The following is a 27,197-nucleotide window of genomic DNA, read 5'->3' as shown; positions in this document are numbered from 1 at the left end:
TGCTGCTGGCAGGCCAAGTGCAGGCTGTTAAATGCTTCTGAGCTGGCATGCCATTTCGCTTCATGCCCTGCCACTTTTCCAACACAAGCAGGGAGGAAAAAAGTCTGTTGATTTGGAGGAAATATTCCCAGACTGTCAGTGGACAGCAAACAGGCAGGGCAGATGAGATAATATATTTTATTGGACCAACTTCTGTTGGTGAAAGAGACGAGCAACCCTTGTATCTGTTCTCTCTTTCCCCAGCAGAGGTTAGTCCAATAAAATATATTAACTCACCCACCCTGCCTCTCTGACACCCTGGGGCCGACACTGCTCCAGCAGCACCGCAAACAGCAGGTAGCAGGGGAGTTAATAGAAGTAACTTAAAAAAACTAAACAAATGACCCAAACGCCTGACCACGAAGGGGAAAATCATCTCAGCGTCGAGACGTGGAGAAACATCCCCAGCAAACTTTTTTCTTGACTCTCTTCCAGAATTTCAGCATTTCTACACTGCTGGGGGGAGCTTGGGGAGCCGGCATTCCCAGCTGAAATCACGGGCGCGGTCACACTGCTGGGGGGGGGGGGGGCCTTGGGGAGCCGGCATTCCCAGCTGAAATCACAGGCACTGTGACACTCCTGGGGGGGGGCTTGGGGAGCCGGCATTCCCAGCTGAAATCACATGTCAACAAAAGGGAACCAAGAGTCCTGCATTTGCTCCAGTAAAAGCTGCTGATCTCTGATCTGCTACGAGAGTTCTTCCAAGAGGTGTGTGTCTTTGCCAAACATTGATGTGTTGCCTTGTTCTTAATGGGATGGTGTCGAGAGAAGGATTGGACCAGATTTGATTTCAGAAACGCATGTTTTTGCAGGAGGAAAAAATAATATTTTGAAGAAAATGTTTTGGTTAAAAAAGTCTCAGGTGGAATTTCCCTGTTGGTAGAAAATTATAAACAGCTGCCCACCTTGGCATGAGCTGTCCACTTTGGATAGTGGGTTTACTGACAATATTACATGTTGGTGGTTAAAAATAATGCTTTCAATGAGATTATTTTCAATTTTTTATGAAATCTGGGGGGCTTCACCCACCCAAACATCCAAGTATAGGGGCTCTGCCCCGTCCACCCCACTGGGGGCTCTGCCCCTCACCCATGGGCCCCACCAGAAGACTTACAAACCCAGCATCTGCACCTCCTGGGTCTTTCTCCACAAGGGCTCAGTCCACAGGTGCCCCTACTCCACCCATGGTTGAAGGGAGGGAGTCATTGGACGAGCAGCTATTTCCCTTCTTATCCCTTGTCTCCTTGGCTTCTCCATAGTTCATCAGCTCCTGTCCAGCCCTGAGGCCAGGGAGAGCCACCCTGCCAGATGCTGGGAGCCTGTCGCCCACACTGCAGTGCTGCCCTGCTCTCAGCTGTCCTGCTCCTGTACATTCAGGCTGCAGCGATCAGTAAGGAGGCTCTGTCCTTAACAGTGCTGGGTGGTCACAGGGCCCCAGCTGGCTCTCACGTATGGCGGGGACAGTCTGGGGTGACTGCCCTGGTAATGCACCAGGCTCGGGGGTCAGAGCGCAGGATCTAGCGCTCACTCATACGCACAGTAACGCGTGACACACTCCTTTATCCATCCATCCCCCACATCCATCTGTCCATTCCCATATACACCCCTCCATCCGTCCCATCCTTTCTTCCATCCAGCCCCCCACATCCTTTCTTCCATCCCAATACACACCCCTCCATCCATTCATTACATCCAGGCATCCCCATACATACTCCCCTCCATGCATCCATCATCTATCCCCACACCCCTCCATCCTTCTCCATATACACTCCTCCTCCATACATCTGTCCTTTCCCCAATCCATCAATGTACACCTCTTCCATCCATCTCCCCCATTCATCCATCCATCCCCATACACACCTTTCCCTCCCTCCACCCTTCCCTCCACCTCCCTCGCTCACAGCTCTCCCGGAGCCCCTATCTCTGGGATCTGCTGGGGTCTCCGAGCTGGGTGGTGGGGCTGGGGACTGGGCTGTGTGAGAGGTGAAGCCACTTCCCCGCTGCTCCCCTCTGACCCCAGGCTTGTAAGTTGTCTCTCTGGCCCTTTCCCCAGTGAGGTTCCAGGTGCTTGTTCCTACCAGCCCCCTCTCCGCCCCACTGGGGGGCATGGTGCTGCTTACCTGCCACCTCTCCCCAGCGCTCAGCGCCCAGGCCATGCAGGTGGAATGGAGCCAGCCCCAGCTAGGCCAGGATGTCCACGTGTACCTGCCGGACGGGAGTGAGGTGCAGGGTGAGAGGTACCGGGGCAGGACGGAGTTCCTGCAGGACGGGATCCAGAGTGGCAGCCTGGTCCTTCGGATCCGGAACCTCGCCCTGCGGGACAAAGGGCGCTACCTCTGTGACTTCCAGTCCAACAGCACCGTTGGCAATGCCACACTGGAGCTCCGTGTGACGAGTGAGTGATCCCGGGGTGGGGAGAGACCAGATTCAGCCTACGCGGCTCTGGGGAGGGGGGGATGGCCCAGGGGACACCATCCCATGCAGCCTGCTGCAGTCACAGGCCAGAAAACCTCCCCCAATGACTCCTCCGTCCAGCCCAGCTCTCCTGGCTGAGCTAGACCAGAGCCTGTGGGACAAAGATGTCCAGGCTGCATATAAGGACCCCGAGGGATGTGGGCTCCACAGCAGCCCGACAGAGCCTCCTTCCATAGAGGACGCCCTGCAATGGCAGATATGTGCCCCCTATTTCCAGTGTGGATGTCTCAGCTCCAGTGCCCAGCCATCGGCTCGCCTTCTCCCTGTGTCTGCTGGAGTAAAGAGCCCCAGCTCTCAGAACCCCACTCCACGGCGCAGTTCATAAGGGGATTGGGAATGAGGATAGCATAAAATCAAGGGAGAATTCACATCAATTTCATTCCCCCAGGTGCCGGCTTGGATCCCCTCCTCCACGTGGGTGGATATGACGGCAAGCAGATGAACGTGATGTGTCTCTCTGTGGGGTGGTACCCAAAGCCGAAGGTGCTCTGGAGAAATGGCCACAGGGAGAGACTGACCCCATCTAATGAGGAAAAAATCTCGAGAAACCGGGGCCTCTTTGATGTCTCCAGCTACGTGGTAGTGACTGAGCACTCAGACCCAACACTGATCTGCGCCATCAGACCCGGCTCACCCGGCCCAGAGAAAGTCTCAGCCATTCTTATCTCCAGTGACCTGCTAATGGAACCAGGACACAGACGTGGGTCCAGATTGGCACTGATAGACTGTTGGGGCAGTGATTGTCTCGTATTGCATGTTTGTGCAGTACCCGGCATGACGGGGCCCTGATCTCGGTCACCGTGTGTCTGTGCAGTCCGAGGGGGTCCTGATCTCAGTCACCGTGTGTCTGTGCAGCGCCCAGAGCTATGGGGCCCCGATCTCAGTCACCGCGTGTGTCTGTGCAGCGCCCAGAGCTATGGGGCCCCGATCTCAGTCACCGTGTGTGTCTGTGCATTGCCCAGAGCTATGGGGCCCCGATCTCAGTCACCATGTGTCTGTGCATTGCCCAGAACTATGGGGCCCCAATCTCAGTCACCGCGTGTGTCTGTGCATTGCCCAGAGCTATGGGGCCCCGATCTCAGTCACCGTGTGTCTGTGCAGCGCCCAGAGCTATGGGGCCCCGATCTCAGTCACCGTGTGTGTCTGTGCAGCGCCCAGAGCTATGGGGCCCCGATCTCAGTCACCGTGTGTGTCTGTGCAGCGCCCAGAGCTATGGGGCCCCGATCTCAGTCACCGTGTGTGTCTGTGCAGCGCCCAGAGCTATGGGGCCCCGATCTCAGTCACCGTGTGTGTCTGTGCATTGCCCAGAGCTATGGGGCCCCGATCTCAGTCACCGCGTGTGTCTGTGCATTGCCCAGAGCTATGGGGCCCCGATCTCAGTCACCGTGTGTGTCTGTGCATTGCCCAGAGCTATGGGGCCCCGATCTCAGTCACCGTGTGTGTCTGTGCATTGCCCAGAGCTATGGGGCCCCGATCTCAGTCACCGTGTGTCTGTGCATTGCCCAGAGCTACGGGGCCCCGATCTCAGTCACCGTGTGTGTCTGTGCATTGCCCAGAGCTACGGGGCCCCGATCTCAGTCACCGTGTGTGTCTGTGCATTGCCCAGAGCTATGGGGCCCCGATCTCAGTCACTGTGTGTGTCTGTGCAGCGCCCAGAGCTATGGGGCTCTGGTCTTGGTCACTGCGTGTGTCTGTGCAGCACCCGGCATGACGGGGCCCCGATCTCACTTGGGGCCTTTAGGCGCCACTGAAATGAAAAAATGAAATACAATTATATTCACTAGACCATATTGAAAATGTCATCATTATTTAGTTCTAGGACTCAAATGCCCAAGCAAAACCCCTTTTTTGGTAAGCACCCTATTCTTCAAGAATTGCCAAAACTCTCAACCCACATCCCTGGGTTCTCCAAAGAGAGCTCCAGTGGGGAAAACCAGAATTCAATATTTCTAGGGTTTAAAAACAAAATGGGAGAAAATAAACAACATTAAGAAAATAGCCCACTGAGGGCCTTTTCATGCATCATGAAGGAGCCAAAACAGGGCCCATGTCCAATTATTTTGTTTGTTCATTTGCCTTTACATGTTGCAGAAGCCTAAGATGACATCTCTTCTTTCTTCCTTTTGCAGATGAATTTTCCCCCCAGTCTCCTCTTGGAAGGTTGGCCTCTTCTTGTTCCTGTCAGTTTGTGTTTGCCTCCTCTTCTTGCCTGCCTGCTACTTATGGAGGGTTCAAAGAGCAAAAAGGAAATCCTCCAGTTTAACCACAAAGAAGTGATGGATCCTTCAATACAGGGGAAGGAAATTACAGCCCTACGTGGGTATTAATTGTTATAAAGCAAAACACCTGCTCTGCTCCCCCAGCTAGCATTATTTTCATTATGTGTATTACAGATACCCTTACATGGCCCAACCAACATCAGGGCCCTGTAATGTCAGATACTGCACAGACACACAGAGACTGATGTAACCCTTCTGCCCGTCAGAGTTGGCAGCAACAAGGGCCGGGTTCAATATCTAGGGAATCCATTCCAATAACACAATGCAAACCGTCTCGAGCCCCCACCCAGTGACCTGGGACAAATATATACCACCCCCACCGGGCACCTCCAGGAGGCAATACTTCCCCTCTCGCAAGCACATAGTCTGAGTGTAGCAAAAGCCTTTTAATAACAGAGAGAAATAATGTGGCATTATGTTGGGGAAACACCACCAACAGGATTCATAACACAACCCATGAGCAAAAAAAACCCACCCCAGGCAAATTGGGGCATGCCCCTTTCCCTTTGGTTCTTGAGTCCAGCAACCCCAAATCACCCAAAGTCCCAAAAGTCCAATGACCCAAAAGTCTCTGTCCCTGGTCAGGGCAGCCAGAGTTCAGAAGTTTATCTACAGAGCTTTACCTCCCAACCTGGGTGGAGATGGCGGAGGTAAGAGGCACCTTACGTGATCTGAAGCTGGCTGCCCCACAGCTCCCATCGCTCCGCTCCGCCATGCACCCCACAAACTGCTTCGCTCAGCTCCGCTCTGCGGCCCACATACAGCTCCCGCCGTCCCACGAACTGCTCCACATCCCACCAGCAGCTCCCACCGTCCTATGAACTGCTCCACCAGCCTGTCCACAAGCCACTCCAGCCATCCCGCAAACTGCTCCACAATATATCTTTAGGCTCCCCCACGACTTAACACAACACTCAGTGATTTCAGCTCTTTGGTGAATTCAGCTTGTAATATGGGGAGCCTCAGTGCTGGTGCACTATTAGCCCAAAGTGAGCTCAGCAGCCTGTAACTAGACTTCTAATGAAATCAAAATTAGCTCTGATATTCCACAGTGGAGAGAGGAAGAAGTGCAATTAGCATGTAAGGCCCTTACCAAGGGACCCATGCCACCAAGTATTAATACTTGTCCCCAACCTCTCTCAAGTCACACAGTTTTGGAACCCATAACACTTGCCTAGCGAGTGCTACTTAGTTGATGGTGAATCCCTCCATCATAACAAAAGGCCAAGTACAGTTCCAAGCACAGTTCCCATAATCAGGGTAATAACAATTTATTCTTCCTGCCCCATTTTAACAGAGACACTGGGGATCCCACAGCAGCCAAAGTGACCATTTGGGCAGCTATGGCCTCATTCTAGGCGGGGTGGGTGTGCCTATGCAAATGAGATCGGCCCCTGAAGTTCTTCCCCACAACTTGCTACACCTCACCACCAGATGTCAGGGTGGAGCTCATCCTGACACTGCTTACACTGAGATCAGAGTCCCGTTGCACCAAGCGCTCCACAGACACACAATGACGGAGATCAGAGTCTCATCACCCTGGGCGCTGCACAGACACACAGTGACGGAGATCAGAGTCCCGTCACACCAGGCACTGCACAGACACACAGTGACGGAGATCAGAGCCCCGTCCCCCTGGGCGCTGCACAGACACACAGTGACGGAGATCAGGGTCCCATTGTGCCAGGCACTGCACATACACAGTAACTGAGATCAGAGCCCCGTCAGGCTGGGCACTGCACACACGGTGTTAAGTTGTCCAAGGTAACAGATGTCATAGAATCATAGAATATCAGGGTTGGAAGGGACCCCAGAAGGTCATCTAGTCCAACCCCCTGCTCGAAGCAGGACCAATTCCCAGTTAAATCATCCCAGCCAGGGCTTTGTCAAGCCTGACCTTAAAAACCTCTAAGGAAGGAGATTCTACCACCTCCCTAGGTAACGCATTCCAGTGTTTCACCACCCTCCTAGTGAAAAAGTTTTTCCTAATATCCAACCTAAACCTCCCCCACTGCAACTTGAGACCATTACTCCTCGTTCTGTCATCTGCTACCATTGAGAACAGTCTAGAGCCATCCTCTTTGGAACCCCCTTTCAGGTAGTTGAAAGCAGCTATCAAATCCCCCCCTCATTCTTCTCTTCTGCAGACTAAACAATCCCAGCTCCCTCAGCCTCTCCTCATAAGTCATGTGTTCCAGACCCCTAATCATTTTTGTTGCCCTTCACTGGACTCTCTCCAATTTATCCACATCCTTCTTGTAGTGTGGGGCCCAAATCTGGACACAGTACTCCAGATGAGGCCTCACCAATGTCGAATAGAGGGGAACGATCACGTCCCTCGATCTGCTCGCTATGCCCCTACTTATACATCCCAAAATGCCATTGGCCTTCTTGGCAACAAGGGCACACTGCTGACTCATATCCAGCTTCTCGTCCACTGTCACCCCTAGGTCCTTTTCTGCAGAACTGCTGCCTAGCCATTCGGTCCCTAGTCTGTAGCTGTGCATTGGCTTCTTCCGTCCTAAGTGCAGGACCCTGCACTTATCCTTATTGAACCTCATCAGATTTCTTTTGGCCCAATCCTCCAATTTGTCTAGGTCCTTCTGTATCCTATCCCTCCCCTCCAGTGTATCTACCACTCCTCCCAGTTTAGTATCATCCGCAAATTTGCTGAGAGTGCAATCCACACCATCCTCCAGATCATTTATGAAGATATTGAACAAAACCGGCCCCAGGACCGACCCTTGGGTGTCCAACGGTCCTGGGCAGTCCAATGGTCCTGTATGTCCAACGCAGCCAACTACATACAATTATTTATGAAAGGCAGGGAAAATTAAAGGCAGACTGAATTAGTCCAAACACACTGGCCAACCAGTACCACCCAAGGAGTGTGCTGAGAGCATGACTGGTAAACAAGAGGAGAATGGAATCAGAAAGGAATGGAGCAAAACTGGCTTGTTGGAAATTTGGCTTAATTGGTGGACAAAATAATGAGGGGAGGGGCTGTTCCCCCATCATTCTCTTTTGGACTCCTGAAAAAGAGTCTTTGGTGGGGATTCACAATGGCAGAAGCTGAGTTGACTGGAAAGAGTCAGGCCTACCAACATGTCTGCCACCCCCACTGTCTCCTGGGAGCCCGGGATCTACCATTACACCGTGGGGCCTGCACCGTCCTGATCCTGAGTGTGGTCCCAGCCAGACTGACTCAGACAACACTACCACCTCCACTGGCTTTGACTAAATCCTGAAGAGCAGCTGGGACATGAGACTTGGGTCTTTGCTGTCCCCTAGCCCACCGTGTGTCCTTTTCCTTCCCCCCTTATTATTTCTCTGTCCTCTTCCTCTTCTTTTGCCTTCTGTTTAATGAGAGTCTGGCTTAGCTGCCCAAGACTGAATATTTTGCAATACTGCTGTGAGCCCATGACCAGAAAAGCATCTAAAAGCAATGCCCTAAACCAGCCCAATGCTGTTACAAGGTCTCGGAGTGGCTGATGGCATCATGTGCTGGGCCTGTGTTTCTCCAACAGTGAGTTTGTGAGTGCGAGTTAACGCTTGAGACAGAAGCTGCATTTTCTCTCTTGGCTGTTCTTTCCTTTCATGTCTTGAATGTGTTTGTCTTGTTTTGTCTTAAAGAAAGCAGGAGCAGATTCTAGCAACAACAGCTTCAGCCCATCTCAGCCCATCTCAGCTCAGCTTTTGTCTATTCCTGCAAATGGACAATTTAATACCCTCTGTAATACCAGCTGAAGGATTGTCAAACGGCCAGAACTCTCTTCAGCGAAAGGGAAAGGGATGTTGTTACAACAAAAATCTCCCTTAATAGTTTACATTTCAAAGGCTGGACCATTTCCCCTTCTTTTTCTGTCTCTTTAACAAAAGGTTGCACTGATTTTTAAGAGTGGTTGTTGCCATGGGACTAAGCAGGCCGAGGTCTCTGCCCTCGGAGTCCCAGCCCGTGTTGAACTGTTTCGTGTTGGACAGTGACAGGGTCACGCTAACACCTTGGACTCTCTGGCCCCATTTCTTCCATCGAAATTAGCACAGACATGTGGGAACTGAAGCTATGTCTACACTACCGCAGTAAGTCGACCTACGCTACGCAACTCCAACTATGTGAATAACAATCCTGGAGTCGATGTACCTTAAGTCAAGTTACCACGGAGTCTACACCATGGGGGGTCAACAGGAGAGTTTCTCCCCTCGACTTATTGTTGGGGGTAGAATATAGGGTTCGACTGGAGAGTCTTTACTAGACCCATTAAATCGACCGCCGATGGATCGATCTCGAGCGTCAATCCCTGCCGTAGTGTAGACCTGCCCTCAGATATAGGCCCCTTTGGCAAGCGCAGGGTCATGGCATAGTGCCCCCTTATGGACTTTCCCAGCATCCTGACCCTGCTGCGGTTACAGTAGAACCTCGGAATTTGGAACACCTTGGAAATGGAGGTTGTTCATAACTCTGAACAAAACGTTATGGTTCTTTCAAAAGTTTACAACTGAACATTGGCTTAATACAGCTTTGAAACTTTCCACAGAAGAAAAATGCTGCTTTCCCTTTATTTTTGTAGTAGTTTACATTTAACACAGTACTGTTCTGTATTTGCTTTTTTATGTTTTGGTTTCTGCTGCTGCCTGATTGTGTGGCTCTGGTTGCAATTGAGGTGTGTGTGGTTGACCAGTCAGTTCGTAACTCTGGGGTTCATAACTCTGAGATTCTACTGTATCTCCATGGGGTGTGGGGAGGAGGAAGCCTCTGTCCCCTTGTCACGGTTCCTCCCCCACTCTGAACTCTAGGGTACAGATGTGGGGACCTGCATGAAAAACCTCCTAAGCTTATCTTTACCAGCTTAGGTCAAAACTTCCCCAAGGTACAAAATATTACACCTTGGACTGGCCGCTACCACCACCAAACTAATACTGGTTACTGGGGAAGAGCTGTTTGGACGCGTCCTTCCCCCCAAAATACTTCCCAAAACCTTGCACCCCACTTCCTGGACAAGGTTTGGTAAAAAGCCTCACCAATTTGCCTAGGTGACTACAGACCCAGACCCTTGGATCTTAAGAATAATGAACAATCCTCCCAACACTTGCACCCCCCCTTTCCTGGGAAATGTTGGATAAAAAGCCTCACCAATTTGCATAGGTGACCACAGACCCAAACCCTTGGATCTGAGAACAATGAAAAAGCATTCAGTGTTTTACAAGAAGACTTTTAATAAAAAATAGAAGTAAATAGAAATAAAGAAATCCCCCCTGTAAAATCAGGATGGTAGATATCTTACAGGGTAATTAGATTCAAAAACATAGAGAACCCCTCTAGGCAAAACCTTAAGTTACAAAAAAGATACACAGACAGAAGTAGTTATTCTATTCAGCACAATTCTTTTCTCAGCCATTTAAAGAAATCATAATCTAACACATACCTAGCTAGATTACTTACTAAAAGTTCTAAGACTCCATTCCTGGTCTATCCCCGGCCAAGACGACTACAGACAGACACAGACCCTTTGTTTCTCTCCCTCCTCCCAGCTTTTGAAAGTATCTTGTCTCCTCATTGGTCATTTTGGTCAGGTGCCAGTGAGGTTACCTTTAGCTTCTTAACCCTTTACAGGTGAGAGGAGCTTTCCCCTGGCCAGGAGGGATTTCAAAGGGGTTTACCCTTCCCTTTATATTTATGACACCCCTGCATCCATTCCTTTTAGGGCACTGAAGGGGCTTAGCGCCTAACTGTTCCCAAGCAAAAAACTAAAGTTAACTGACTACTGGGTTGTCCCCAGTTTCCTAACAGTTTCTTAGAGGAGCAACGCCGTCTCCTGAGGGCTGAGGGCTTCTCCCCCAGCGGCTGCCCTACTACATCAGGCCTGTTTCTCCATGCTTCCTGCAGAGAGGCAGAGCTCTGTCTCCCTTCCTTGCCAGCCAGCCCTGAACTATGTCACCTTTTGTCTATGGCCGCTACTTCCTTCATTGTCTGCTAGATGTGCTTTTTAATCTATCTCCTTTTGCACAGTCTAGTAGCCTTAAGAAAACTCAGCCAGGCTTTCTTTGCACAATTCCATTTCCTTGGCATTCTCACATAGGGTTACCATAGTTCAGGTTCCCAAAAAAGAGGACACTGCTGGGGTGTGTGTGTCTGTGTGTGAGCTGGAGGGGGTATCTGTGGCAGGGGTACTCACTGGAGGTGGGGGCAGTGTCACTCCCTGTCACAGTGGCAGGGCAGCTGGTGCAAGCTCAGGATGAAATGCCAGTCGTCAATCAGCACCTCCCAGAGAGACTCCCTCCCCAGGGCTGGGAACCTAAGCCTAGGTGGGTGGGATCTGGCAGCTGTTGCTTGCAGGGGAATGGACCAATCAGCTGCAGATGTAGGGGAGGGACCAATCAGGAAGCAGACCAATTTCTGAGCAGCTGGCTTGTCTGTTCTGCAAAACCCCTGGAGGTTGCCTGTTATTTGAAAAATCCACCTGGACAGAGGAAGGAGGCTCAAAAAAGAGGCTTTGTACAGGAAAACCCGCATGTATGTTAACCTGATTCTCACCAGACCCTTTGGGGACAAATCTCTGATCCAAAGCAGACTCCATTTTTCATAAAGAAACTTTATTTCCATAGAATATTGCCCACTCTGCCACAGACCATGATCAATAATGTCTTTGGTTTTGCACACTTTACCCAGCCCGCCTTTATATCTTTTTTAATAACTGTAACTTATCATTTAAGGTACAATGACCTGTTAACGCTTAAAATGAGTACTTCACTTTTCCTTTCCTGACTGCAGAGTGTAGTATTATCTTGGATTTTGGAGCATACGTCATAGAACCTTCGTCCTTTTGGTTCCTTAGTCCGTAGTTCTTGTCACTCCTTCGCAAGCTCCTTCATGACTTTCAAATTCCAGCCTATTTAAGGGTATTTTAATCTCCACCTCCTCATTTTTAGAGCATGTTTTATCGCTTTGTCAGTCATCTCATTTCTGGGTATTCCAATACATGGCGGAATCCATGTTGTTTGTTATACAGACAGCTGCCTGCATTGTTTCCGGAGTGAGGAAGGTTATTTCATTTATGATGTTATTTCTGCTTTCCGAAGTCCCTGTTCCAATTGTCATTTTGCCTGACAAGGAATCAGATAAAATTACAGCACTGGTCAGCATAGGCAGCAGGTATAATAGTCCAGAGGATGCTAAGCCTTCCCTGGCACAGCTGCTGCAGACCTGCCGCTGGAGACCTGGGCCATGGTGGCCCCACCTGCGTTCTGCCTCTTCCCCTCCCCACTCCGCCCCTTCGCCAAGGCCCCCATCTCCCACCGCTGGCCAAGTCCCTCCTGTCCTCCAGCCCCCTGCACCCGCGAGACACGCCCCCACCCGCTGCTCGTTTGTCCCAGCAGGTGGGGGGGGCCTCGCGGGGGAGGGGGGAGGAGAGGAGGAACGCGGTGAGCGGCGGCGGAGAGGGGCTGAGTGGGGAGAGGGCCGAGGAGGGGCAGGGCCTGGGGTGGAGCAGGAACAGGGTGGAGGTGGATGTGAACTTGGCTGCGAGCAGAAGAGGTGGGACAGAGAGCTAGCCTCCCCCAGGGGAAGCTTCACCAGTCACCCATGCCGGCTAGTTGCACATCTCTTACCCAGCTTAGTGCCAACAATATCCTGATTAGATCAGCCGTTGGAACGGTCACAGGATTCGGTTTAGATTTCTGGATTCCAAGGCTAAGTACGCAGACGGCTGTTCCCACTCGACCCGTGATGTCATCTTTGGATCCATCTCTATAGATTTAGCAAAGCTCAGCCCTGAACTGAGCCACATTCTCACCTTTTATTCTCCCTCCAGGCTTGGCATTGGCTACCGGTGCAGCGGGAAGGGGCTAGCTGGGCTCAGAGACTCCCTTTAACCCCTTCTTTGCTGGTGTGGGGCTTCTCTCTGTGCCATCACAGGCAGTAAGTGGGTTGTGGTCACTTTCAGATATCACAGGCCTCCAATAAATAAGGACCTGGAACTTTTTACACCTACAGGCTACAAGCAAAGCCTCCTTCTCTGGCCGAGGGAAAGAGGAGGAACAAGGAGCAAGGCTACAGTTCCAGCGTGGCTGCCCCCTACTTCTACCCAGGTTCCAGCATTCCTGTGGAGGCCCTCAAATTGGCCAGGGCCCCTGGGCATGGGCCCCATTAATCCACCATTGGTTTGGAACTTCTGGTCATGTTCTTCTACGGCTCAAAATGTCATCTATGTAAACCTTGGTACCCTCTACACCATCCAAAATGTGTTGCATTTTCCAGTGAAACGTTGTGGGTGCTGAGCACAGCCCAATCTGTGCAGTCTGTCTCCCAGAAAGAGTGCCGGATGTGCACAGACATCAGGTCTGTTTTCCACCTGGCAGAACCCTGCTGTCACATCTGGTGTATAAAAATATCTGGCATCATTCACCTCCACAAAGACGTCTCCGCTTTGTAGATAGTAGGAAAAGTTCCCTTTTTAGTATTGATTTAATTGATTTAATCCTGCATAAGCCAAGGGTTCTGTCTTGCCTACAGTCACCAGTATGTGATTAGTCCTGCCATGAGTGCCAGGAACTGGACTAGATGACCTCTCGAGGTTCCTTCCAATCCTATGAGTCTATGATTCTATGTGTACACACTCCTGGTTCTTCTATTTGATCTATGTTTCCCAGAGCAACAAGCTTAGCCTTTGCCTTAGGGTGACGGGAATTTTTCCAGGAATGTGACTTGGAGGGTGGTTGGGCTCTTTCAGCTTTATTGTGTACCATATCCCCTGGAAGATGTCCTCAAACTCTTCCTCAGTTGTTTTAGTCCCCTGCCCCTCCAGTGAGAACCCTCAGGGCTTGCCATGCTCCTAACCCAATGGTTCTCAATGCCAGCCCACGGGCCACTTGCGGCCCAATCATCACAGAGCTACGGCCCATGTAATATCCTCAGGGCCATACGAGTAGTACTGGATGCGGCCCACAATGGTAAATAGGGTGAGAATCACTGTTCTAACTTAAGAGCGCACACTCTTTTCCCCAGCACTGTTACTAATTGGATCCTTTACAGTTTGTTTTTTACCCATACAGCCATAGGAGCTGAGTTTTACTTTTTCCCAGGGGTGCTCCGTGCCTGCTCTGCCCTGAGGCCCTGCCCCCATTCCATTCTTCCCCCAAGTCCCCGCCCCCATTCCACCCCCTGCCCCGAGGCCCCACCCTCACCCTGCCTCTTCCCAGCCCCGCTCCGCCCCCTCCTATGAGGCCCCTGCCTGCCTGCCACTCATTGCTTTCCGTCCTTCCACAAGTCTTTCCCCGAGCTGCCAAACAGCTGTTTGGCAACATCTCCAATCAGCTGTGGCTGGTGGGTGCTGCGCACTCACTATTTTTTTCCTGTAGGTGCTCCATCCCCAGAGCACCCACGGAGTCGGCACTTATGCATACATCCAGTTTGCATGCTCTCTTAGTGGGGGTAAGCTCAGCTCGGTAAACCCTGAGTTGTTCTCGTTTTTCTTCTACTGCCCGGGGCCTTTTCTGTCAGTGCATATCACTGTTCCTGGGACCATAGTGGCTCGTGCACCTGCACTGAACTTACAATGAACAAATGTCCCATTTGTTTTCAGGGTGACAGTCCCGTCATCTTCTGCTGCAACGCGGTTCACTGCTCCTCTGAAGAATTCCTCTGCACTAGTGGTACCGCGGCCGTCCTCTCTAGCCACGCTGTGCACATGCTACTGCTGCTTGCAACGTTTTGTAAACCGATGTAATCTATTGCCGTTCTTGCCTCATTTCCCATAGGCTGGGCAGTGTCTTGGCTTGTTCTGGTTGTCACAGCACGTGCAGCTCCACGTGCTGGTCTTCTGGACTCTGACTTTGAGCTCCACATGTCTCTCTCTGCTTATGGTCTCTTTTCCTGTAGTGTTTTGGATTCTCTGTCGCATCCACAGTGTCAGAGCACACTCCACCCTCCATAAGCTTCATTCTGCTCTGCCTCCTTTCTGTTGTTTGACAAATCGTAATGGCCTTGAGACGGATTTATGCTGGGTGTTCCCGTACTGTCGCTCTGAGTTTTTTGTCTTAGATCCCAGTCATGATCTGGTTCTCTGATCAGGAACTCTGTTAGCCCCCCATGGGCAGTGGGTATTGCAGGTCAGGGGAGGCTGAGCCTCCCCAAATGACCAGGCATGGCCCCACCCACGCTCCACCCCGAAGCCCCCTCCTGCTTCCCTCTCTTCCCAAGCGCCTCTTCCCCAAAGTGGGGAGAGGCAGAGGCTGGGGCTGGGGATGGGGCTAGGACAGCCTGGCCAGCAGCCTGGGACTCAGGGCGGCTGGCTCTGGTGCTCTGGACCCCCAGCACTGGGGCAGTCCAGTGCTCCAAGGTTGGGCCCACCCACCCAGCACTCCGGTTCACGCGCTGCTCATGTAGCCCCCCTCAAAATTACAAGATTGCCTGGTCAGCCTCAGATCAGCCACAAGCTCTTCTATAGTTTCACCTTCTTTTTGAATGCTTAGATTAAAAGATTCTCTCTCCTCTGGTTCATTTTTTTGGGGAGTGCCACCCACCTCAAACTTCTGTAACCCAGTCTGATAATCAGCCTCCTCTGCATGCGCTAAGAGGCATCTGTCAAACACATCAGGTGCTTCAGGACCTGTTATTGGCATTCACATTCCCCCACCCTTTAAATCAAGGGAGATTCACTGGGTAATTCTCCAGACAGAACAATTTTTGCCTTTGAAATTAACAAACTGCCTCCCTCAGGCCTGTGATCTCCTTTCATTTGTCCCTCTGTCCAGCTGTCTCTAGAGGACGTGACCCTGGAGCCAGACACAGCTCACCCCAGCCCAACCGCTCGGGGAGATTGGACATTTACTCCTGCGTACTGGGCTTGGACAGCTACCTGTCAGGGAGACGTTAGTGTGAGGTGGAGGTGGCAGGTGCAAGGGGCTGGCTCTGGAAGTTACCAGGGAGTCTGCCAGCAGGAAGGGCTGGTCCAGTTTCAGTTCCAGGCAAGGCACTTGGGCCATCCAGTTCTCCATGGGCCAGTAGAGGGCAATCAACGTGTAGTGGAGCCAGCTAGACACGCCCCAGAGACCTGGCAAGATCAGAGTGTAACTGGACTATGAAGTGGGGACCATGTGCTTCTATGACACTGAACCTCATGGTTCCCATTCATGCATTCACTGCCTCCCTTACAGGGAAGAGCTGTCAGTTCCTCTGGGTCTGGTCTGTAGGGACCTCCCTTAGGCTGTGTCCCTGAGCCTCTCCCAGCCAGATCTCTGCACATGCAAACCTGCTGATGCATCATAGGATCAGACGCAACTATCCGGATTGCAGGACAGCCCTGTTTCAATGCATGTCATGCCATAAATGGGCAGATGGCTGTGTTTACTTACTACGAAACCTCACGGGAAGGCTGTTTTCATACTGCAGGAATGGAAATAAACCTGCTTTTAATGAAATAGAACTTTGGAAACAAGTTCTATTGAGTGCTGCTGTACCATCCCCCCCAATCCAGATCATCAGCAAGGGTCAGACACCAAGCTATGTGAGGTACAGATGCCTGGTTCCCAGGGGGTGAGATCCCCAGAGACTGGTCAGACTACCAGTTTTTCTTTCTCTTTTTTTTTCCCTGTCATTTTTCCAAAGCTGGAGAAGTTTTGAAAAGTTACAGAATGGAAAAATGAAAAAAAACCAATTTTCTAGATATTATGTTATTATTTATGTCTTTGGGGTAGTGCCTGGGAACCCCAACCATGGGCTAGGACTCCACTGTACAAGGTGCTGGCCAAACACAGAACAAAAAGACAGTTCCTGTCCCACAGAGCTAACAATCTAAATAGAAACAAAGAAAGCTCCATGGATGCCATTTGTTCCTTGCATTTAGTGGCAAGAGAGGGAACAATAGGGAAGAAAAAAAACCAAACTCTGAAATTTCCAAATAGTCCAGAAACCTAAATGAAAATTTCAGTTCAAGACAAAATGAAAAATGCATTGGATTGAAATTCCCCACTGAGGAACCTAGCTGAAAAAAACACTTCCCTGCCTCCCCAAATGATGGTTTGGATGAACTCCCGTTTTCTGGTGGGAAAAGGGTTTGGTTGGACAATTCCCAGCAGCAAGACTTGTGGTGCTGTTTTCTATTATCTGCATTGTGTCAGCAGCTGAGAGCCCAGCCACGGGGTGAGGCCACACAGGCCTGAGCAACTAGCAGAGAGAAGAGCTTTGTGTAGTGACGGAAGCCCTGATGTGGTTCCACACTAATAGCTCACAGACATGAACATGTGCGGGTATGTTCACGGTGGGAGGGATTTCCCTGATCTTATAGGCATGAGTCCGCAGCTAGAAACCAGCCCTTGGGCTAGCCCCATGCCTGCATTACCCTCCCACAGTAAACCCAGCAACTGTCAGGCCCTGCTGGTGTAACTCATGGGCAGAACATCTAGGGCTGAGTTACACACAGACCTGCATCAAACAGCCTGTTTATTCCTACCCCCCTTTCCGCCTATCCTATCTGCGGGACCTCACTCAGCTCAGGCCAGCAGCATCATAGATCACATTGAATGAGGGTGGAAAGAAAAAGTAGTTACCCCACTTCACAGGTCAATTGGCAGTTGGTTTAAAACAAACACAAGGAAGTATTTCTTCACACAACACACAGTTAACCTGTGGAACTCTTTGCCAGAGGATGTTGTGAAGGCCAAGACTATAACAGGGTTCAGAAAAGAACTAGATAAATTCATGGATGGGCAGGGCTGGTGTCCATAGCCTCTCTTTGCCAGAAGCTGGGAATGAGCGACAGGAGATGGATCACTTGCGGATTACCTGTTGTGTTCATTCCCTCTGGGGCACCTGGCATTGGCCACGGTTGGAAAACAGGATACTGGGGCTAGATGGACCTTTGGTCTGACCCAGTGTGGCTGTTCTTATGTTCTTACAAGGGTGGAGGAGGTAAGAGTGATACAGTGTGTCACCCAGATGTCTCTGGCAGAGCCAGGAACGGACCCACATCTCCAGGGTCCCAGCCAAGTGCCCTTTCCACCAGGCCAGTGATCTCCTCACTCCAGCTGGCCCCTCAGTCTGGCACTGGGGCTCTGTTAGACCCTGACAGTAGTGGTGACGGGCGTCACTGCCCCAGAGCCCTCTGCTGCTCACGTTCTTTGCGTCTCTGTTTACGGAGTCTTTTCCAATAGGCCCAATTTGACATTTCCCGCCTAGCTCCTCCAGGCAGGGCTAGCGATTACGGACATTGGGCAAGATCCCCAGCTGGCATCAATGGGGCCAGATCCCCTGCTGGTGTCAATGGGATGTAGCTCCATTGGAGTCAATGGGGCCAGATCCCTAGCCATAGATGCTGGCTTTCTCCAGGCATGGGGGTTGCTCAACCCCCCGCTTCGCCCCGGGTCCCGCCCCCACCCTTCCCCTTCCCCCAAACCCCTACCCTCGTCCTGCCTCTTCCCACCCTGCCTCTTTCCCGCCTCTACTCACCCAGTTCCACCCCCCCCGAGTGCACCCCATCCCCACTCCTCCCACTTCCTCCCAGAGCCTCCTGCATGCCATGAAACAGCTGATCGCAGTGGGCTGGAGGTGCTGGGAGGGAAGGGGAGGAGTTGATCAGCAGGGCTGCTGGTGGGTGGGGGGTGCTGGGGGCGAGGTGGGAGCTGGCTGCCAGTGAGTGCTCAGCACCCACTAATTTTTTTCTGTGGGTGCCCATGGAGTCAGTGTCTATTTCCCCAGCTGGTGTCTATTGGAGTCAATGGGCCAGATCCCGAGTTGGAGTCAATGGGCTGGAGTCATGGTGCCAGACTCCCAAGCTGATGTAAGTTTACCAGAGCTCCGTTTCTGTCGATTAGGCCAGATCCTCAGCAGGTGTAAATCAGTGTTGCTCCACTGGAATTAATGCCAGTTTACATCAATTGATGATCTGGCCCAGTAATTTCTGCTCTGTAAAAATGTATTATTTGTTGCCAAGGACAAAGTAACTGAATGGTTCAAGGTAATACAGTAATAAACATACCGACCTGATTCTTAGCTTGTTCACCCCTGTGTAAATCAGGAGTAACCCCATTGGAGTCACTGGGGCTGGTTCCCTTCCGTTTATACAGCGTAGCTTCCGCTGGCCCCACGTAACTATTTTCCAGCATAGTGACTCTCTGTCCAAAACTGCCCATGTCACCTGAAGCAAAGTCCCTGAAGTCTCTGTGCCCTCTGTACCTTGGGGGTAACTATCGCTCCCTGCCTCAGAGGGGGTGGTGAGGGTGAACTCACCAATGCATGTGAGATGTTCAGATACCACAGTAATGGGAACCAGAGAAGCACTGTGACCAAAACCCATCCATCTGTGACCAAAACCCAGGAGCCCTGATTCCCAGCCCCTGCCCCACCCCCTGCTCTAACCAACTAGATCCCACTCCCTCCTAGAGCCAGGGGTAGAACCCAGGAGTCCTGGCTCCCAGCCCCGCACGCTCTAACCCACTAGACCCCTACTCCCCTCCCAGAGCTCAGCCAGGGATAGAACCCAGGAGTCCTGGCTCCTAGTCTGGTGCCTCTACATGCAGAGGCACAAGCCCCAGCTTGCGTGCCTTTCTGGGGCTGCATTCTGCTCACCTGGCTCGTTATCTCAACACAGTGGATTAGCTCTCTCCTGGCAGGGTTGCCATGTCCCGAGCGAGCCGATTAGAGGTGACCTGTGACTGGGAAGAAAGTCCACCCTCCTTGTTCTGTTGCCCTTTGAGTTATTTTCCAGGCAACCAGGAGTCCCCTTGGGGGGAAGAGAACTGAACCTAGCAAGGTGGGAAATTGCCTGGTCCGCAGCCCCAAACCATATTCCAACTGCCCAGCACTGCTGAGGGCTCGGCCAGGCATCCAGCCTCATCTTGGCAGACGCTTCAAGGGCTGGGAACATGATGGGGATTTGATAAACAGCCCTCAGAGAATCAGTATGGGCCAGGAGAGGCAGATGGCAGCTGGGCCTGAACAGGTAGGAAGGAAGGAGGCAAGTGCTGGGGCCTTTCAGATGTAACAAGCAGGCACAATGCCAGCCAATATCAATCGGGGTTATCAGCGATTTGTAGGGGGGAACCTTGTGGGTCAGTGGATAGGGTACTAGACTGGGAAGCAGGACTCCTGGAGTCCATCCCTAGTTTGGGGAGGGGAGTGTGGCCAAGTGGTTAGAGCAGGGGAGCTGGGAACCAGGACGCCTGAGTTCATCCCTGGTTTGGGAAAGGGAGTGGGGCCAGCAGGTTAGAACAGAGGGGCTGGGAATCAGGTCTCCTGTGTTATCATAGCTAGTCTGTCTATGCCTCAGTTTCTCCTCCATAAAATGGGGTTAGTGGTCCCTCTTCTTGTAGGAGGGTTGTGGGAATTATTTAAAGTTGGCTAAGGGGGCTCAGATAGTCCAGCAATGGGGGTGGAGTGGCTCAGAGACATGCCTATAAGTACAGTAGAAAGGACAATCCCATTTGCAGTGGAGGGACAGAGATTGGAAGTTATCTCTGGCAGACTCTTTTTCCAGAGCAGAGATTCTCCTAGAACAAGGGTGGGCAAACTTTTTGGCCGGAGGGCATCTGGGTGGGGAAATTGTATGCGGGGCCATGAATGTAGGGCTGGGCAGGGGGTTGGAGTGCAGGAGGGAGTGCAGGGTATGGGAGGGGGTGCGGTGTGCAGAAAGGGGCTCAGAGCAAAGGGTTGGGGCATAGGAGGGGTGCAGAGTGTGGGAGGGGGCTCAGGGCAGGTGGTTGGGGTGCAGGAGGGGTGTGGCAGGGGGTTGGGGTGCAGGGTACAGGAGGGGTTTGGGGTGCGGGCTCCGGCCCAGCACCGCTTACCTGGAGCAGCTCCGGGGTGGCAGTGGCACGCAGCAGGGCTAAGACAGACTCCCTGTCTGCCCTGTCCCCATGCCATGCTGCTCCCAGAAGCTGCCAGCACCACATCCCTATGGCCCCTGAGGGAGTAGGGGCACAGGGCTCTGCGCACTGTCCTTGCCTGCGGGTACCTCCCCCAAAGCTCCCATTGGCTGTGGTTCCCGTTCCTGGCCAATGGGAGCTGCGGGGGACAGTGCCTGCAGGTGAGGGCAGTGCACAGACCCCTCTGCCCCTGCTCCTCCAGGAGCCGCAGGCGTGGGGCCCGCAGCACCACAGGGGTGGCAATCCCACGGGCCGCATCCAAAGCCCTGATGGGCTGGATCCGGCCTGCGGGCTGTAGTTTGCCCAGCCCGTCCTAGAAGGATCCACTCTGGACAACAGCTTTCCCCCTGGTTGATCATGGCAGATCCCATATTCTCCTTTGGCTGCTCACATCCTTGCCATCCTCATGGGCTCCGACTCCTTGCTGGGTTATCCCAAGATGAAGGTCTACAGAGAAAAAGGTAACTGCTCCTGCGTGGTTCCCAGGGCATCAAAGAACCAGACCCCTGTGGGTGCCAGCTTACCTTCATGGGACGCTACACACCAGTTAGCCACACTTTGAGGTACCCCATCCTCCCATCCACGCCTGGGAAATGGAAGGTTCCCACTGGCCTTTGCTATCCTTTAGTGCCCATTATACAGTATAGCTGCCCCTTCCCCACCCCTCACCCTCTGCTGCCCTGGTGCCCAAAAATGTAACCCTTCTGCCCGTCAGAGTTGGCAGCAACAAGGGCCGGGTTCAATATCTAGGGGATCCATTCCAATAACACAATGCAAACCGGCTCGAGCCCCCACCCAGTGACCTGGGACAAATATATACCACCCCCGCTGGACGCCTCCAAGAGGCAATACTTCCCCTCTCGCAAGCACATAGTCTGAGTGTAGCAAAAGCCTTTTAATAACAGAGAGAAACAATGTGGCATTATGTTGGGGAAACACCACCAACAGGATTCATAACACAACCCATGAGCAAAAAAAAACCCACCCCAAGCAAATTGGGGCATGCCCTTTTCCCTTTGGTTCTTGAGTCCAGCAACCCCAAATCACCCAAAGTCCCAAAAGTCCAATGCCCCAAAAGTCTCTGTCCCTGGTCAGGGCAGCCCCAGAGTTCGAAAGTTTATCTGCGGAGCTTTACCTCCCAACCTGGGTGGAAATGGGACGGGGGTAAGAGGCACCTTACATGATCTGAAGCTGACCGCCCCATAGCTCCATAGCAGCGCTCCGCTCCGCCAGCCGCCCCACGAACTCCTTCGCTCAGCTGTGCTCCGCTCCGCCAGCCACCCCACGAACTCCTTCACTCAGCTCCACGGCCCACAAGTAGCTCCTGCCATCCACAAACTGCTCCACCAGCCGGCCCACCAACCGCTCTACAATATAGCTTCAGGCTCCCCCACTACTTAACACAACACTCAGTAATTTCAGCTCTTAGGTAAATTCAGCTTGTAGTAGGGGGAGCCCCAGTGCTGGTGCACTGTCAGCCCAAAATGAGCTCAGCAGCCTATAACTAGACTTCTAATGAAATCAAAATTAGCTCTGATATTCCACAGTGGAGAGAGCAAGAAGTGCAATTAGCATGTAAGGCCCTCACCAAGGGACCCATGCCACCAAGTATTAATACTTGTCCCCAGCCTCTCTCTATTCACACAGTTTTGGAACCCATGACCCTTGCCTAGCGAGTGCTACTTAGTTGATGGTGAATCCCTCCATCATAACAAAAGGCCACATACAGTTCCAAGCACAGTTCCCATAATCAGGGTAATAACAATTTATTCTTCCTGCCCCATTAACAGAGACACTGGGGATCCCACAGCAGCCAAAGTGACCATTTGGGCAGCTATGGCCTCATTCTAGGCGGGGTGGATGTGCCTATGCAAATGAGATCAGCCACTGAAGTTCTTTTCCACAACTTGCCACACCTCACCACCAGATGTCAGGGTGGAGCTCATCCTGACACTGCTTACACACAGTCTAGATGCCCTTTCCCATCCCTCACCCACTGCTGCCCCCAGTGCCCATTATACAGTATATATATACAGTATAGCCGCCCCTTCCACACCCCCACCTTCTGCTGCGCCCAGTGCCCATTATACAGTGTAGCTGCCCCTTCCCCGCCCCTCACCCTCTGCTGCCCTGGTGCCCATTATGCAGTATAGACGCCCTTTCCCATCCGTCACCCACTGCTGCCCCCAGTGCCCATTACGCAGTATAGACGCCCTTTCCCATCCCTCACCCACTGCTACCCCCAGTGCCCATTATACAGTATAGCTGCCCCTTCCCCACCCCTCACCCTCTGCTGCCCCCAGTGCCCATTACACAGTATATATATACAGTATAGCCGCCCCTTCCACATCCCCACCTTCTGCTGCACCCAGTGCCTATTATACAGTATAGCAGCCCCTTCCCCACCCCTCCCCCTCTGCTGCCCCTGGTGCCCATTACGCAGTATATCCACTCCTTCCCCACCCCACCCTCTGCTTCCGCTAGTGCCCATTATACAGTATAGTCTCCCCTCCCCTCCCCCTCTGCTGCCCCCAGTGCCCATTATACAGTATAGCTGCCCCTTCCCCACCTCTCCCCCTCTGCTGCCCCTAGTGCCCATTATGCAGTTTAGCTGCCCCTTCCCAAGCCCCACCCTCTGCTGCCCTGTTCCCTTTATACACTGTAGCTGCCCCCGCCTACCTCTCACACTCTGAGATCTGGGGATACCAGTCCTTTCCCAAGTCTCTGACTGTACATTTTAAATTTTTGATTGAGAATCTCTGCCAGGGCCCTCTGCCCTTTAGTATTTCCCATAGCTTGAGAAAGCAGAACGGAGGAGCTCTTGCCTGAGCAACTACAATAGCATTTTCTGCTCCTAGCTATAAGCTCAGGCTCTCGCCTGCTGGGTTGTCTCTCTCCACAGAGGATGTCACTCTGGATGCAGATACAGCTCATCCCAGTCTGGCCCTTTCCAAGGACCGGAGAAGCGTGACAGCCACAAAGACAAAACTGGCTCTGGCCAACAACCCAGGGAGATTCGACATTTACTTGTGCCTGCTGGGCTCCGATGGCTATGAGTTGGGGACGCATTACGGGGACGTGGAGGTGGCCGGCACAGGGGGCTGGGCTCTGGGTGTCACCAGAGAGTCTGTCAGCAGGAAGGGATGGTTCAATTTCAGCCCCAAGCAAGGCACGTGGGCCATCCAGCTCTCCAGGGCCAGTACCGGGAAGTCACTGCAGAATGGAGCCTGCTGGACCTGCCGCAGAGCCCTGGCAAGATCAGAGTGTATCTGGACTATGAAGGAGGGGTTGTGTGCTTCTATGATGCTGACACCATGGCCCCCCTCCATGCCTTCACTGCCCTCTTTACAGGGAAAATCTACCCATTCTTCTGGGTCTGAACTGTAGGGACCTCCCTTAGACTGTGTCCCCCACAACCCTCCAATAACTGAGGGCACAGTCTAGAGGCTGCTGCCATTTCTAAGGACATCAATGGACATTGGACCACATTTTGTCTCACCCAGAGATTGAAGCATGAACACCGTGATGCGTCTGGATTTTAGCCCATGAGGCAGCATCTCCCTTAAATACCTCTGCACTGCCTGCCACGCTGCCCCTTGTGCATGGGAAATGCTCCCTAATAAAACCCAAGCAGCTGCTACCTTCTCCTCCCCCAGGTCCCTCCTTAACTGTCACCTCTGCCATGATGCCTCCAGAGTTCCAGCCTCGTGATCAGGGCTAGACAAGTGATCTGCTGTGAATCTGACTCTTCCTCATCTTTCCTATCCTGCTCTACCTTTACCTCCAATTGAAAAGAAATACACCCTGTGTCTGAGGTGGTCCAATTCTTCCCTGTACTGTGAGAGAAATGAGAATTCTGGTTTAGCGTATGTGTTAATTGTTTTGTGTTAGAGGGAATTAATATAGATGTCAGTGCAGCTCTCTCCTTCTAGGTGTATAGGGTATAAACTGGTGATGAATACACTGAGGCTGGAAATTAGAAGGAGCTTTCTAATGTAGCCTTTTATTCTATTTAACATGAATTTTGTACAGCACCATGGGTTTGGCTCTGGCGGCTACAGTTTCAAGCTTAACGGTGTGAAAGTCATCTCTGCTACTTGCTTTAGAGTTAGAGTCTTTAGGAACACATAAAAATCAAGGGCAGTGACCACACAGACATTCACAAGGACAAGGTCTCGTCTGTTTTACAAGTTTTATTAAAGTTATGATTACCCAAGCATACAGAAATTCTATACAGACCCATGCACAAGTTACAAATACAGTTATACTCACATCCTCCTAGATAGTGTTAGGGTCTGTTGTCTCTCATGACTTGATCATTAGTAGAGGGATGGTTCCTGCTGGGGTTTACCATAGGGAACTCCATTTTTCTAATCTAGGCACCTGCTCTATAATTTGATTCTGACTATATCTCACTCTGCGCATGTCCATAAAAGTGTCAAGCCTCTTTTCTCTTATTGGTCTGCTGTCCCCTTGAAATTTAAGGGACCCCTATTTTCTATAGGCTGTGTAAGTTCCCTTTGTTCTCATTAGCATTGACACACAACCTGTATCCTGTGGTTAAGACACATCAGAGACAGATGCGCCTTTACAGTATTGTTATGATCTAATATTAATCTTCTGGGTAATTTTTCGCAATATTACCACTTGGTACCTCTTTTCCCATAACCTTAGGGCATTGGGTTATTTCTCGGTCATTGGCTTATGTCATCATTTCTTGTCTTCAAGGCCCAAAATAGCTAAGCTGAAATCTTGCAGGCCTCAGCCTACAGGTTCTTGCATTTCAGCTTGTCTTACTTATGTCTAATACATAATTCTTTTAAATACTAATCAATCTTATACTTTTATAATCCTACAAATTAACTATAATTAATATACAATGAATATATGTAATATAACACATTGATTAATGATAACATCACACAATAAATGAAAAATAAACTAAAATCATTGGCTACACTAACCATCAGCAGAGTGAGGTTCTGGATCAGCCTCCCAACAGGAATCATGGGGGCAAACAACCTATTTGAGGATGAATTGTGAAAAATTCGTGAACAAGATAACATATGGGGTTGCCCGCAAATGCGATAGCATGGACCGGACTCCATCACCCAGAAGGTCCCTTCCAGTCCTGTGTTCCTAGGTGAAAAGAAACGAAGACAAAACATGAGCTTTAACACATTGGGTGCCTCCCTAATTTTCTTGCTTGAGGCAAGGATGTGACAGCCTATCACGGGATAATTGCCAGAGTGTTCAGACGATATGTGTATGGGTGAAAGCAGAGCTGCTGGGTAGGCCGCTAGCTGTTTTTAAGAAACTACTTAGGCCTATAATGGATGCTGATGCAAATGGGAGACCAGAAGTCCCTGTCTTCTCCTATTTTTATCTTTTGAGACAACATGGCATGTGGTTGCAAAGGCAGATTTTCCAGGGAACGGTCACCCCTGAGCATAGTGACCTCAGGTGCCCACCTCGATGAGGACTGGACCATGGTGACTGCATGCAGGGGGTATATGGACTTGATTGGTCCTGAAGGTGGTGCCATAAGGTGGAGTAAGTGAGAGTCACCTCCTAGACCCCTAAGACAAGGCGGGAGGCCCGTGTGCTTTCTTGGTCCACCAGCTATATCAGAAGGATGCAACCCTCTGATTTCCCTCGGCAGGCCTCGTAGGTGGTGAAGTTTCTGGTCTTTGGCTATGCCAGTCTGACCAGTCTGCTATTATCCAAGATCCCACTATGGGAGTCAAGCGTAACCAGGTTCTCCATAAGCTGCTTCCAGACACTGCAGTCACAGCCCTGCAAAGCGTGACACAAAGATCCCAAGACCAATGAAGCAGAAAACAGTCAAACCTTTTTCTAATCTTAGGTACCTGACTTTTCTTTTATTTATGGAAAGATGTTTCCGTTGTCTTAACTTCCGCTGTGAGTGTGCGTGTTTGTATGCACCTATGACTGTGTACATCTTTAAAGGTCCACACTGGGAAATGAGCCAGTATTGATTCCCTAAACCAGTGATTCTCAAACTTTAGCAACCCGAGGACCCCCATTGTGATTAAAAAAATTTCAGAGACCCCCCCCCAACCCCTCTGCTCAGCCCCAGGCCCCACCCCACTCCTTCCTGTTTTTGCGAAATAACTCAGTAAACCTGCACTTCATAGGAGAGAACAAAAGTTTCTGTGGGTATGTCTACACTGCACTTAAACACACATGGCTAGCCTGTATCAGCTGCCTTGGACTTGTGCTATGCGACTCTTTAATTACTGTAAAAAGGAGTACTTGTGGCACCTTAGAGACTAACAAAGGTGCCACAAGTACTCCTTTTCTTTTTGCGAATACAGACTAACACGGCTGCTACTCTGAAACCTTTAATTACTGTGTAGATGTTCGGGCTCAGGCTGGCAGGACCCCAGGACGTGGGAGGGTCCCAGCGCCAGGGCTCCAGCCCAAGCCCAAAAGTCTGCTCCACAATTAAACAGCTCTGTAGCCTGACCCCCACGATGTAGACATAAGGTCACTGTGATGGGGGAAAGAAAAAGGGATCATGGTTAA

At 51.4% G+C, this 27,197-nt stretch overlaps 1 protein-coding gene and 1 pseudogene across 1 annotated transcript in view; one reads left to right on the top strand and one right to left on the bottom strand.

Moving 5' to 3' along the window:
• Positions 1-27,197, bottom strand: part of LOC140904638 (uncharacterized) — an 819,798-nt gene that overhangs the window by 688,284 nt on the left and 104,317 nt on the right.
• LOC144929354 (butyrophilin subfamily 3 member A1-like) lies at positions 1,348-24,079 on the top strand (annotated as a pseudogene).

The sequence above is a fragment of the Lepidochelys kempii genome, chromosome 14, assembly GCF_965140285.1.
Source record: "Lepidochelys kempii isolate rLepKem1 chromosome 14, rLepKem1.hap1, whole genome shotgun sequence".
In the NCBI taxonomy this organism is placed as follows: Eukaryota; Metazoa; Chordata; order Testudines; family Cheloniidae; genus Lepidochelys; species Lepidochelys kempii.
This window is presented reverse-complemented; position numbering and strand designations above follow the sequence as displayed.